Raw genomic sequence first — 12,500 nt, forward strand, 5'->3', positions numbered from 1 at the left:
CGATGATGGAACCCTTCAGTCACAGATGGAGACAATCTGCTGGGGAGGCTCAGCGGGATCCCAGGTAGGCCATAAATAACGACGGAGAGAGAAGCCGGCGAGAACGCCATCAAATAAACAAACAATACTGAACGGATTGGATGTAACAATGCAGGCTGACTGAGCACTCTGATTAAAAATGGAGAAGTGTGTGTATGTGCTTGTGTGTGTGTGTCTATGTGTGTGTGTATGTGTGTGCGACTGCCAGTATGCTGATAATAATGAGAGCCATTAGGATGCTGTAATGACTCAGGCACAGGCACAAGCTTTGAGGAAAACGCAAACAAAGCAGAGCTCAATCAACAATACATACACACACACACACACTTACTGTACACACACACACACCATCCACACAAGCACACAAATACCAACACACACACACATACACAATCACTAACACACAATCACACACTAATCACATGCACTAACTTTCTCTCCCTCCCCCTCTCTATCTCACATTCATACACACACACACACACACACACACACACACACACACACACAAACACACACGTGTGCGTGTACATACACACACACACACATTCTGGCAGTCTACTCTGCGGAGTGTCGTTATGAATCATGGTTAATTGGCCTTAATTACATCCTTAATTGGCCTCAGCATTATCCTTCCTCCAAATGAGGCATCTATATGAGGACCTGCTGGAGAGAAGCTGGACTCGCTGGAGAGCCATGCATCTCCTCTGCCTCCCGGTCAAACAGACACCCTGCTGGAGCATCAGACCCTGCCCCAACAGACGAGGCGTACCTGCCATACGTCTCCATAATGACGATGGGGCACCAGTTGCCATAATTATCCTCTGACCCCCAAACTGAACTGCCTAATGGGAGCACAGCAGAGGCAGGGTGGAGTACGAGGGTGGGGGTCGCATGGAAGTGGTGGTGGTGTGTGTGTGTGTGTGTGTGTGGGGGGGGGGGGGGGGGTGACCCCATCTGATGTGACCCCATCTGATGTATACGCCGCTGTGCTCTTTCATAATGCTGACCAGTGGCGTGTTTTCCAAAATCATAGTTGCTAACTAAGTTATCAATTTTGTTGGTTGCAATGCAATTTCCCATTGCCAACCAACTAAGTTGCTAACAAGTTAGCAACTACTGTATGGTTTTGGGAAACACACCCCAGCTCTGGAGCTGAGGAGACCACACGGTACTAAAAGCCCTGGAAGCACACAATGCAATGCTGTAAATCACCAGACGCAGGGCGGCCATTTAGCACTCTGAGCTGAGTGGCATGCCCATCACAAACCAGCACGCACAGCGCTAACCAGCACGCCCAGCGCAGCGGGGGTAATTTCACTCGAGTGTCTGCCGCAGGCTCTATTTTTGTCAGGACAAAGACTATAGACAAAACAGCACAATCGTTTGCTTTTAGAGTTGCAGGTAAGGATAGTGCTCTAGGACAAACAGTACAAACAACACATGCAAATTGTCCCATTACCAGGCCTGGACCAGAGTAGTTAGGTGCTGAATGAAGATAGAAGGCCTTTGTGGGTATGTTTGTTTGTGTGTGTGTGTGTGTGTGTGTGTGTGTGTGTGTGTGTGTGTGTGTGTGTGTGTGTGTGTGTGTGTGTGTGTGTGTGTGTGTGTGCAGGGGCGCCTGCAGGAATTAAAGCTATGGTACGCACACCCATCACTGACCCCCCCCGAAAAAAAAACATTTCACGCGTGGACAATATTTGTCCGTTTCCCGGCATTGGTCAGCAAAAAAGTAGCATAGCAACATTCACATACAATAATACAACAACAACGTCTTCAATGACCTATTCATTTGGACAACTTGATACAGCCCTATACAGGCTAAAGTTACCTTTAGTTTTGTTCTAGCATACCGTGACGTCTGGCTTTAAACAGCTGTCTAATGCAGTCTAACGTTCTGACAAGAAATTGCCTACCTTGTTCTTGCCCATCTGGAATAACTCCTCTAGCTTTGCTGCATCCATCCTTTATGTTTTCGTTGTTTAAACTTGTGATATCCATGATGAGTGTTGAGTTAATTCACTAACTCAATACTCATCATGGATATCACAACAAGGTAGGCAATTGCTTGTCAGAACGTTAGACTGCATTAGACAGCTGTTTAAAGCCAGACGTCACGGTATGCTAGAACAAAACTAAAGGTAACTGTGTGCTGATAACTATATATAGATAGCCGAGTAAAAGAAAACAACAAGTAGCCTAGTTGCGTGCCTGCCTGCGTGGGTATTCTCTCTCTCCTGCTCAAACAAAATGTGTGCACGTTAATTTTGATAAGGTATTCACTAACTTCAATAGAAAATTGTAAATTGTAGCCTGATGGCATGCAGCTAATGGGAGATACTGTCCATAGTTGGGAAGGTATGGTGGGCCAATTTGGTGTGAATACACACACACGGGAAATTTTCTCTTGGTGTTGAGTAGCCTGATGGTACACACAGTGCGTACGGACGTACACCTGCAGGCGCGCCTGTGTGTGTGTGTCTGAATGAAGACAGAAGGTTGGAAAATGAAAGGACAAGATTTTGAGGACAGAATTTGGCTCTCGGTTGCTCCTGAAACAGTAGTAGCCACACATACACACACACACACACACACACACACAAACTCATGTATACACAGCAAAACATGCACACAAAAGTGCACACACATTAACACAGTCACACTCACACATCCCGCTCACACACACATCCACACACACACATTCATACACACATACACAAACACATGTACACAGTCACAAGGCCCTGCATATGAGCGCACTGCAACATGATGCATGATTTCAATTTAACAGCCTTGAGGTGCAATAACATTTGAGCAGGATTTATGGCTTCTCTCTTGAGGAAAGTAGGTGTGTGTGTGTGGGTGAGAGAGAGAGAGTGTTTGTGTTAGTGTGTGTGCAAACACATATTTGTTAGGCTGTATATTCCCGTTCCTTCTGTTGCACAACCACATAATATATCTATGTGGTCAATATATAGCCAATATAAAACCAACAACCATTCCTGGCATGTGGAAATATTTTGGTCTGCTAAAGCTAATTGTGAATGTGCTTGTGAGATGGGCAGTGATAAAGGAAATGGTGAAGTCTGTATTATATGTGAAGTCTGTATTATATCTAATGTGAGGTCTATATTATATTAACATGAGGTCTGTATTAATTGTGAGGTCTGTATTACAGGATAATGTGAGGTCTGTATTATATCTAACATGAGGTCTGTATTAATTGTGAGGTCTGTATTATCTCAAATGTGAGGTCTGTATTATAATGTGACATCTGTATCATATCTAATGTGAGGTCTGTATGATATCTAATGTGAGGTCTGTATCATATCTAATGTGAGGTCTGTATGATATCTAATGTGAGGTCTGTATCATATCTAATGTGAGGTCTGTATGATATCTAATGTGAGGTCTGTATTAGAGGTCTGCGCGGAACTGATTTTCCAGTCCCGCGCACGCCCGTTCCCGCAATATTCTGTCCTGCTCCCGCATTAATGTGTCATTTTTAGTCCCGCTCCCGCATTAATGTGTCATTTTTAGTCCCGCTCCCGCCCGCATCTGTAACATGATGTCCCGCTCCCGCCCGCTAAAGCCCGCATGCAGGAGGGATAGCCTATTCAGTTTTTCTTTCTGTCTCACGAAAGGAGCACACACACCTGAGAAAGACTCCAGATGTCAGTTTCTTGGTTCTGAATGTAGGCTAACAACTGAAGTAAGTCTGGTGCCCTCTTCCTGTCATGCTTTCGATTTTTGAGTTTTGACAATGAGCATCAGGAACAAATTGAACCCACGTAAACGACAATATAGGCTATAGGCCTGCTATCCGTCAGTTATGCTTAAACCCCGTTTTTTTTTGCTGCCTAACAGAACATCCAGCTGAACTATAGTTATGAACACTACTTTAATCATTTCCATATTTAATTTTACACACATATTTAATTTGCGGGAGTGCAGTGAATCATCGGTTTGTCCCGCACCCGCGAACGCACCTCTCTCATCCCGCCCGCTCCCGCAAAGAGCTTTCAAAAGTTGTCCCGCGTCGCACTCTTTTGCGGTGGGACCCGCGGGTCTACCGCGGGAGTGCAGACCTCTAGTCTATATCATATCTAATGTGAGGTCTGTATCATATCTAATGTGAGGACTGTATCATATCTAATGTGAGGTCTGTATTGGTGAGGTCTGCAATATATCTAATGTGAGGTCTGTATTACCTCAAATGTGAGGTCAGTATTAGTGAGGTCTGTATCATATGTGCGGTCTGTATTTTATCTAATGTGAGATTTATATTATAATGTTATGTCTGTATCATATCTAATGTGAGGTTTGTATCATATCTAATGTGAGGTCTGTATCATATCTAATGTGTAATTGTAATTTCAACAAAGGTTTAATTTTAAAACACTGGATTAAAACAAGAATTAAATACAAGACGTTTCAGTGTTCATCCAAACACCTTCATCAGTTGTTTAGTGTGCACAGGAAGTAACTCTGGCATTAATACACAAGGCAGTCACATGATCTCATGGCATGATGTCACGTGACTCTGAGATGTAGTCAATTTGTGTTTGCCAGAGAAGATGGTGTCCCAGCAGCTTCAGATGATGCCTCTCCCGTTGTTTGAGAGGTGGAGCAGGATGGTGTATCTGTAAAGCGCCTAGAAATGGTTTTCAGAACCGCGTGGTAGGCTGAAGACAAATTATGTCTTAACCCAGCTCCCCTATTTAAAGAGGGTTGCTCCACTTATGGCCTCCTTGACGCCTCTTTCAAACACCTATCCTCTCCTGTCCAGGATATAAACATCTTGATCTTGAAAACTGTGTTGTTATTTTTGTAGATGAGTATAGACTGCTGAGTTTTATCGCCTGTGTTAATACATTCGTCGGCATACACACTCATACATACTGTACCATGTACACAGTCACATACCTCTGTAAACACACACACACATACCATGTACACATTCACATACCTCTGTAAACACACACACACATACAAAGTACACCTGTTCTCACACTTACATATAAACCCCAGGGAGTTGGAGGTCTGTTTCCTTATTTGTAAGCATAAACAACCGCAACTGCAACGAAGAAATAGTATCCCTACACACACACACACACACACACACACACACACATTCTGCACATCACTACTGACAGAATAATCAATCAACACACACAGATATACACACACACACACACATACACACACACACGCACACACGCATACACATACACAGACACACACACACACACACACACACACACACACACACACACACACACACACAGACAGCTCTGCTTGTCCTTGGCAGTCCTGGCCAGGACAGTTGAATCAGATTTCCGAGGATCAGGGGTTTGAGGGAGCCCAGCGCCACTGCACACACACTAAGGTGAGGCACAAAGGTCATACACACACACACACACACACACACACACACACACACACAGACCAGATGCTCAATCCCACAATCCTCAAAACGGATGAGAAATGACACCTGGTGTAATAACAGTGTTTTAGGTGTGTGTTGTGATGTTAAAGAGTAGTTGTATGTTTTGATGTTAAAAGGTAGTTGTGATGTTAAAGGGTAGGTGCGTGTTGTGATGTTAAAGGGTGGGTGCGTGTTGTGATGTTAAAGGAAGACAGTTTGGTGAGAAATCTGAACTGAAGAGGATAGATGACTGTTTCTCTTTAAGATCAGCTCTCGCTGTGTGTGTGTGTTTGTCTGTGTGTTTGTGCGTGTGTGTTTATTCAGAAGACACTTCGTCCAAAGTCACATATTGTTATTACAAGAACGCTTCCCATCCCCCGCACCCATGATAGCGTCTTGCTCCTACATTTCAGCTCCAGCGACTGGATCAATGATCAAATAGCTCTGCTGCTCCTCTGTCTCGGCCTGAGAATATCTTAGTTCTGCCAGACTATTCATAACATCCGTCACAGAGGGTTCACATAGAAGGGGCTCATTTTCAAATAGATGGAACTGGATTTCCATTTCAAAAGGACTAACAGATGAGCACAGGAATGCTATGATGTCATCAGGCGACACAGGTGGAAATCTCAAACAGAGAAGCCTCACCCCTGATTATCACAGAGTCTGTCTCCGTCGCGTTCCGACGTCGCCACGGATGTCAAAAGAGCTCTCTTCCACTCCAGTAAAAGTCTGGTGTTCCGCTGGCTGCAGTGCGGCACGTTTAAGAGGCGTGCCAGACGCGGCACCGCACTCTTCTTCTTGGCTTAAAATACACACTCAGTCTATTTTTGACGGTTGTCGCCTTCTGGGACACCAGAAGACACCACCACAAGTGGTGGAACAGAACGCTGCTGAAGTGGGTAAATGTGGGGCTAAGGAGCAAGAGAGAGGCTCTGTTCGAAACGGTAAAAACTGCCACCTTTAAGATATCTAACTGGGGAGCGAGGAAGCAAGTGTGGTTCGAAACCGAAAAAAACTCTTTTTGCTGCCTGCTAAGATATCTTAGAATTACCTGAATAACGGTCGTTTTTGAAGGCAGCATCGATGCATCCTCCATGCTCCCTACTACCCATAATCTTTTGCGGCAACGTCTGAAACAGCTGTGAAAAGTAAACAAAGACGGCGGATGACACCGGAAATAGCTGCTGAATCTGCTGAAATGTGATTTGTGTGACTATGCTGTACTATCTGACTATACCATTGTTGTAACCATTTATAGCATCTGGTCTGATATTTGTGCCGTCTGCCAAACAACTTTCTACCATTCTAGCCTGCTAGCTTCTGTAAGCTAGTTTAGTTTAACGTTACGGCTTTTGCTAACGTCATACCGTAGTGTTAACCAAAGATTCTAGAGTGCTACGCTCAAGATGCATTCAATCCAAAATCATGTCTAGTGAGACAGCTGTCTATTTAGGCAGGGAGGCACATTCCTATACAGTTATCCAATTTGAAAATACACACACATACACACACACACACACACACACACACACACACACACACACATCCTCATAGCTGATATGAACACACTTACCGCCTGATACTACAAACCAAGGCAGCTGGAATGAACACACATAGAGACACGCATGCACACCCACAAACAGTGGGTATGAATATTTAGGATTTGAATCAACACACACACACACACACACACACACACACACACGCACACACGGAATGGTTGTCTCTGAGTCCCTGATGCCTCCCCTGTTCTCTTAGGAGAGTGTGGTCCAGGCTGGCGGTGTGGGGCTGAATGTAGGGCAGCCTGCGGCACAGGCAGCAGGTGAGAGTCTTCACAGAGGTCCTCTGTCACGACTGGACACATAACTACAGAGTGCACTGAGGGAGGACTGGACACATCACCACAGAGTCCACTGAGGGAGGACTGGATAACTACTCTTCTCTCTCTCCTCCATGTCCTCCCTCTCTTCTCTCTCTCCTCCCTCTCCTCTCTCTTCACTCATTACTCATGTTGCCTCTTCCTCCTGCAGTATCTCCCTCCCTGTAGAATGGTATCCTCCTCTGTAGAATGGTATCCTCCTCTGTAGAATGGTATCTTCCTTCTTCTCTCCATATCCTCCTACTCTTTAATCTTTTCTTCTGCATCATCTTCTCCCTGCTTCTTCTGTTTCTGCTCTTATCTTCTCTTCTCTCCACTCATCCTCCTATTTTATTATATCCCTTTCTCTCTACCTCTCCTTCGCTATTTCACTGATATTCTTTCTCTGCTCCTTTGTCATCCTTTCCTATCCCTTCTGTCTTCTATTCCATCTCTCCTCCCACTTCTCCTCTAATTCTTCTTCCTCTCCTCCTATGTCCTATTTACTCCTCCTCCTCATGTCTCTCTGTAGTCCCTTCTTCTTTATATTTTTCCATCAGACCTCTGTGCTCCTCTCTCCTCCTTGCAAACCCTCTGAGCCCCACACTAAACGCAGTAAACACTGGCTGTGGTGGCTGCAGTCGCCCTGTAACAGCACAGGAGGTGAAATACCTCTGGGAGTTCCTGATGGAGGCTCTACGCTGGAGTTCAGCACCTCCTGCTCTCTGGATGTCAGAGAGTGGGTAGAACACTAGGACACAGGAAACAGTCCAATGCATGAACACACATACACAAACACACACACACACATGCGCATAAACATGCGCGCACACACACAAACACACACACACACACACACACACACACACACACACACACACACACACACATACACACATACACACATGGACACACACGCACACACATGCAGACACACAAACACATCCATCAAATATCCGCCCCATGTTGGATTCAGTCACGCAACCTTGAGGTGGCAAACTGTCTTTAATCATCGTCTCTGTGGGTTTGATGTGCACCGTCGCTCATCCAAGGTCAAATTCCTCGACGCAGTTTGGCAGACGTCAGAGTGGCAGCCCTGATGGAGTCCTCTGGCTCCGCTAACTTCTGGTTAGTCATCACAAAAACACCCTGAACTTGCAGGAATCCCAGACAGCGCTGACTCCCCAGTGAGCCTGCTCTCCCTCTCTCCCTCTCTCTCTCTTCCTCTCTCTAGGACAAGGTCAAAGGAGTTTTGCAGGGTCCGCAACTCAAGCGATCTGTTCGCAGAGCATGAAACTTTTTTTTTTTTTAACATACGCTCCGCTATGATTATAGTGGCAGCTAATTGTTGCAGCCAACGCTAAGCCAAAGTCCTTTTAGGCAAGTCCCTCCACTCGGCGGCCATATTGCAACGCTTTTTGGGCACTCATCGGGCTTCCTATTCAGCAGAAATGTGTGTGCGCAAGGTTTCACGACACCAATCTTGCTCCAGCGGCAAGTTCACAACACATGATTGGCTCAATGTATTCACATGTCGACGTTTTGCCGAGGAAGGGGTGGGTGTGTAGACAACGGCCATTGGCATTACAAACTAACCCCAAGCATTTCTATGGAGGATTTTTTGAGTGCTGTGTCTCCTAATTAGAAAGTCTCTGGCTAAGCAAGCAGAACGCTACAGTTACTTGCCCTGCGTAGCCTCCCTGTATTAACTTAAAGCAACACCAAAGAGTTTTTTGTACCTTAAAATAATGTTTCCAAAATCGTTTCAGTGGTTCATCAACTCGTAACAGGGTGAACGGCACTTCTGCATTCGCTTCGCGACCCTGTATCGGCTATAACAACACTATGCAAGTTTGCCAGATCGGGTAGCGGACCTGTAGTTCAATGGAATAAGACATAAGAAACTACAAATTTGACCGCTTCTGATGTCGCAATACATCATACTTTCATAAAATCATGCAACATACTCTACCGTGTCTGTGGACATCGTTATTCCAAAGCCGGTGCTGGATAAACAAATAGCGTGCGTGCGACAGAGGAAAAATGCTTTGGTGTTGCTTTAAGAGCTATATAGAAAATCACAGGATATCAGCATAACATGACTGTTGTGATTAATAATCATAATCATGTCATATTCTAATGTCCTAAAAATGGACTTGAATCGAAAGCTGCTTGGTCTTCATTAATAGAAGTTAATTAATGGTTGCTCAATGGCCTTGAGTGCTCGAGTGAGTAGGACATTGAACAGGACATTGAAGTTAGCTAATCAAGCCAAGGTCAGATTTGTGTGATGTTGTAGGTAGTGTTTTTCCCCCACCTAAATCACTAATGGCTAATGCAGCGAAGTCAGGCCAGCAGTAGATAGTGAATGCACTCAAAGAGAAGCCCCAGCTAGTCACACAGACCCAGAGGCATACCACACCTCCTAATGACTTGCTTTATCGACCGTAGCCAAGTCATTAAAGAACGAATTAAAGCCATGAAACGTCGTCATCTGGAATAACGAGGCTTTATAGGACAAAGCTGTGAACTGGTTCATCCCAGGGCTGGTTAATTTCTGCAAGCACGCAGTCCCAATCACCATGACGACGGGAGCCAACAATCTGCGACAGATAAAATGTGTTTACGTGCCTGTGTGCCGAGTAACTTAAAAAGGAAGGAGTTAAGATCTAAATAAGGCAATTCACTTTCAACTCACTTCAAAGTGTCAGCAAAAAGTATACACACACACACACACACTCCTCAAATGCACACACACACACACTCACACACACAGATACACACACACACACACACACACACCCTGATGCACAGTAATCCTCTTCAATGTGGCTTTCCTGGTGGTTTCCCAGCAGGGATGATCAAGCACCTGAGATAGCAGAGATCCTGCTGTGAGCAAAGCACAATAGGGAAAGAAAACACTACCCCCTTCAAATCAAGTGTGTGTGTGTGTGTGTGTGTGTGTGTGTGTGTGTGTGTGTGCGTGTGTGTGTGTTCTCCTTTAAATCAAATCTGTGTGCGTCTTCAAATAAAGCTGCCTGGTCAGCCACACCTAGGATCCATTTCTGTTATTTCTCTCTCTCTCTCTCTCTCTCTCTCTCTCTCTCTCTCTCTCTCTCTCTCTCTCTTCTCTCCCTCTCTCCTCATTCACTTCTAAGTGTGTATCTCAACACCACCAGGAGCTCAAATGCAAAGCTATGAGAGACTATGCACTCTGGGCCAGATGTACTAACGCGTTTGCGCCCACTGCAGGCGTATTTGTTTCGCAATGTGCGTGTAAAATCATTGCGAGGTATGTACAAACAGGCCGCAATGATGTAAAAGCGCAAACTGCCTGTCGCGGGAGCTGAACATGGCTAATTGCGTTTTTCGTGTCATGTATATGCATTCATGGGAGGATCCAGGGGAAAGTGGGAGTTTAGCATAAAAAGATGGGAGAGGAAGAGTAAAGAGCGCCTAGTTATGTATTCTGCGGTATGTACAAAGACTGCTCCTGAAAGCACACGTCTATTCTGCGCCTAAATACTTCCGCCTTGTAAAAGCAGGTGTTAATCCAAATTGCAGTTCAATGTGTCAATAAGAGATTCTTTCAAAGACAACAGAATCATTATTTAGAGCACCAGTTTTGTAAGTATTTGTACTATCAAAAGCAACCTTAACTTTCTTTGGCCTTTTGAATGTCTTACTTTCACTATCACATCATTCACTTGATGTCTGTATGGAACTGCAGCATCCTCAGACCTCGATTTATTAAAGGTTTGGGGGATTATTGTGCGGGATTAGGCATTATTGTGCGAGATTAGGCATTATTGTGCGGGATTAGGCATTAGGCATTATTGTGCGGGTTTAGGCATTATTGTGCGGGATTAGGCATTATTGTGCGGGACTAGGCATTATTGTGCGGGTTTGTGGGTTTATTGTGCGGGATTAGGCATTATTGTGCGGGACTAGGCAGTATTGTGCGGGATGTGAAGATGCTCAGTCAAGGTGTGCACATCCAAATTACCCAACGCAGGTGAGGTGCAGGCTCCAGAAATGTTCATGTAATGTTCAAAGGACTGACAAAGACCATCTGGTCAAATCGTTAAAAACCAAAACACTTTTTGGAGCATTGCAATCAGAGTGGTCAGGGAGTCGGTAACACTTAATAACTACAATAACTACACACAATTCATAATTTATTAAGCTTTTGTTACTTATTAGTTAATGGTTTGTTCATCATTAGTAATTTCTTGTTCATACATAATTTATCATCAGTAAAGCATTTGTTCACATAATTATAAATGGTTTGTTCATAGTAAATAAGCCTATCCAAAAAATATGTTTGTAAGTACATGATGTATACTTAATAAGTAATGAAACAACCACTTATAATGAAATAATGTTCTTATTATAAACCAGTTGCAAACTATTACAAAATGCTTTGTTCATCATTTGTAAAGCATTCTTCCTATGTTAATTCTCATAAATAAAGTACACACAGTTATAAATGGTTTGTTCATAGTAAATAAGCCTATATCTAAAATATGTTTATAAATTATTGTTAATATTTAATACATTTTGCAATAATATTTTGTTGATGAAGTAATATTTCCTTTATTTAGCAGTTGTTACATACACATGCACTAATGATTAGTTAGGGTGAGGATACATATTTTATAAACCACTTCCTAATACTATAATTCATGGTTAACTGAGGAGTTACAAGTGGTAGATTAATGATATTTTGTGAGCTTATCTAAAGTGAGGACTTTCTATCTATGACTTTCGATCTATGCCTTGCAACACATTTTCAAATGAGTTGTAAAGATTACATTCACATTCATTCATTTAGCAGACAAGCGACGTACACATGTCAATTAAATTGAAGGCAATTGACATAACAGTGAAAGCCAGGAATCGAACCCCCAACTTTTCAGGCTACTGCATGCTAGTCCTGCTCCTTATCCACTACACTACCTTGGCCTAGATAGAAACCCCTACAACTATAGGTAACACTTTACTTGACGGGTGAGTTCATAACACATTCATAGCAGCTGTCATAAACTGCACATAAAGCATTCATGACTGTTTCATGAGACATGACTCAACATTCATAACAAACCTTTCATGAATGTGGAAGACAGAATGATGACAACTTGTCAAAATAAAAAGCAGCATTGCCGTTTTTCTCAT

General features: G+C 43.7%; 1 protein-coding gene and 1 long non-coding RNA gene across 3 annotated transcripts in view; one reads left to right on the forward strand and one right to left on the reverse strand.

Moving 5' to 3' along the window:
- apba2b (amyloid beta (A4) precursor protein-binding, family A, member 2b) overlaps positions 1-12,500 on the reverse strand; it is a 107,542-nt gene that overhangs the window by 46,743 nt on the left and 48,299 nt on the right. The window lies entirely within an intron of this gene.
- LOC121693878 overlaps positions 1-12,500 on the forward strand; it is a 26,321-nt gene that overhangs the window by 5,681 nt on the left and 8,140 nt on the right. The window contains exon 3 of the long non-coding RNA XR_006025611.1: positions 8,876-8,885. This is a non-coding gene — a long non-coding RNA (uncharacterized LOC121693878). The remainder of the gene's footprint in view (positions 1-8,875; positions 8,886-12,500) is intronic.

The sequence above is a fragment of the Alosa sapidissima genome, chromosome 20, assembly GCF_018492685.1.
Source record: "Alosa sapidissima isolate fAloSap1 chromosome 20, fAloSap1.pri, whole genome shotgun sequence".
Classification (NCBI taxonomy): Eukaryota; Metazoa; Chordata; class Actinopteri; order Clupeiformes; family Clupeidae; genus Alosa; species Alosa sapidissima.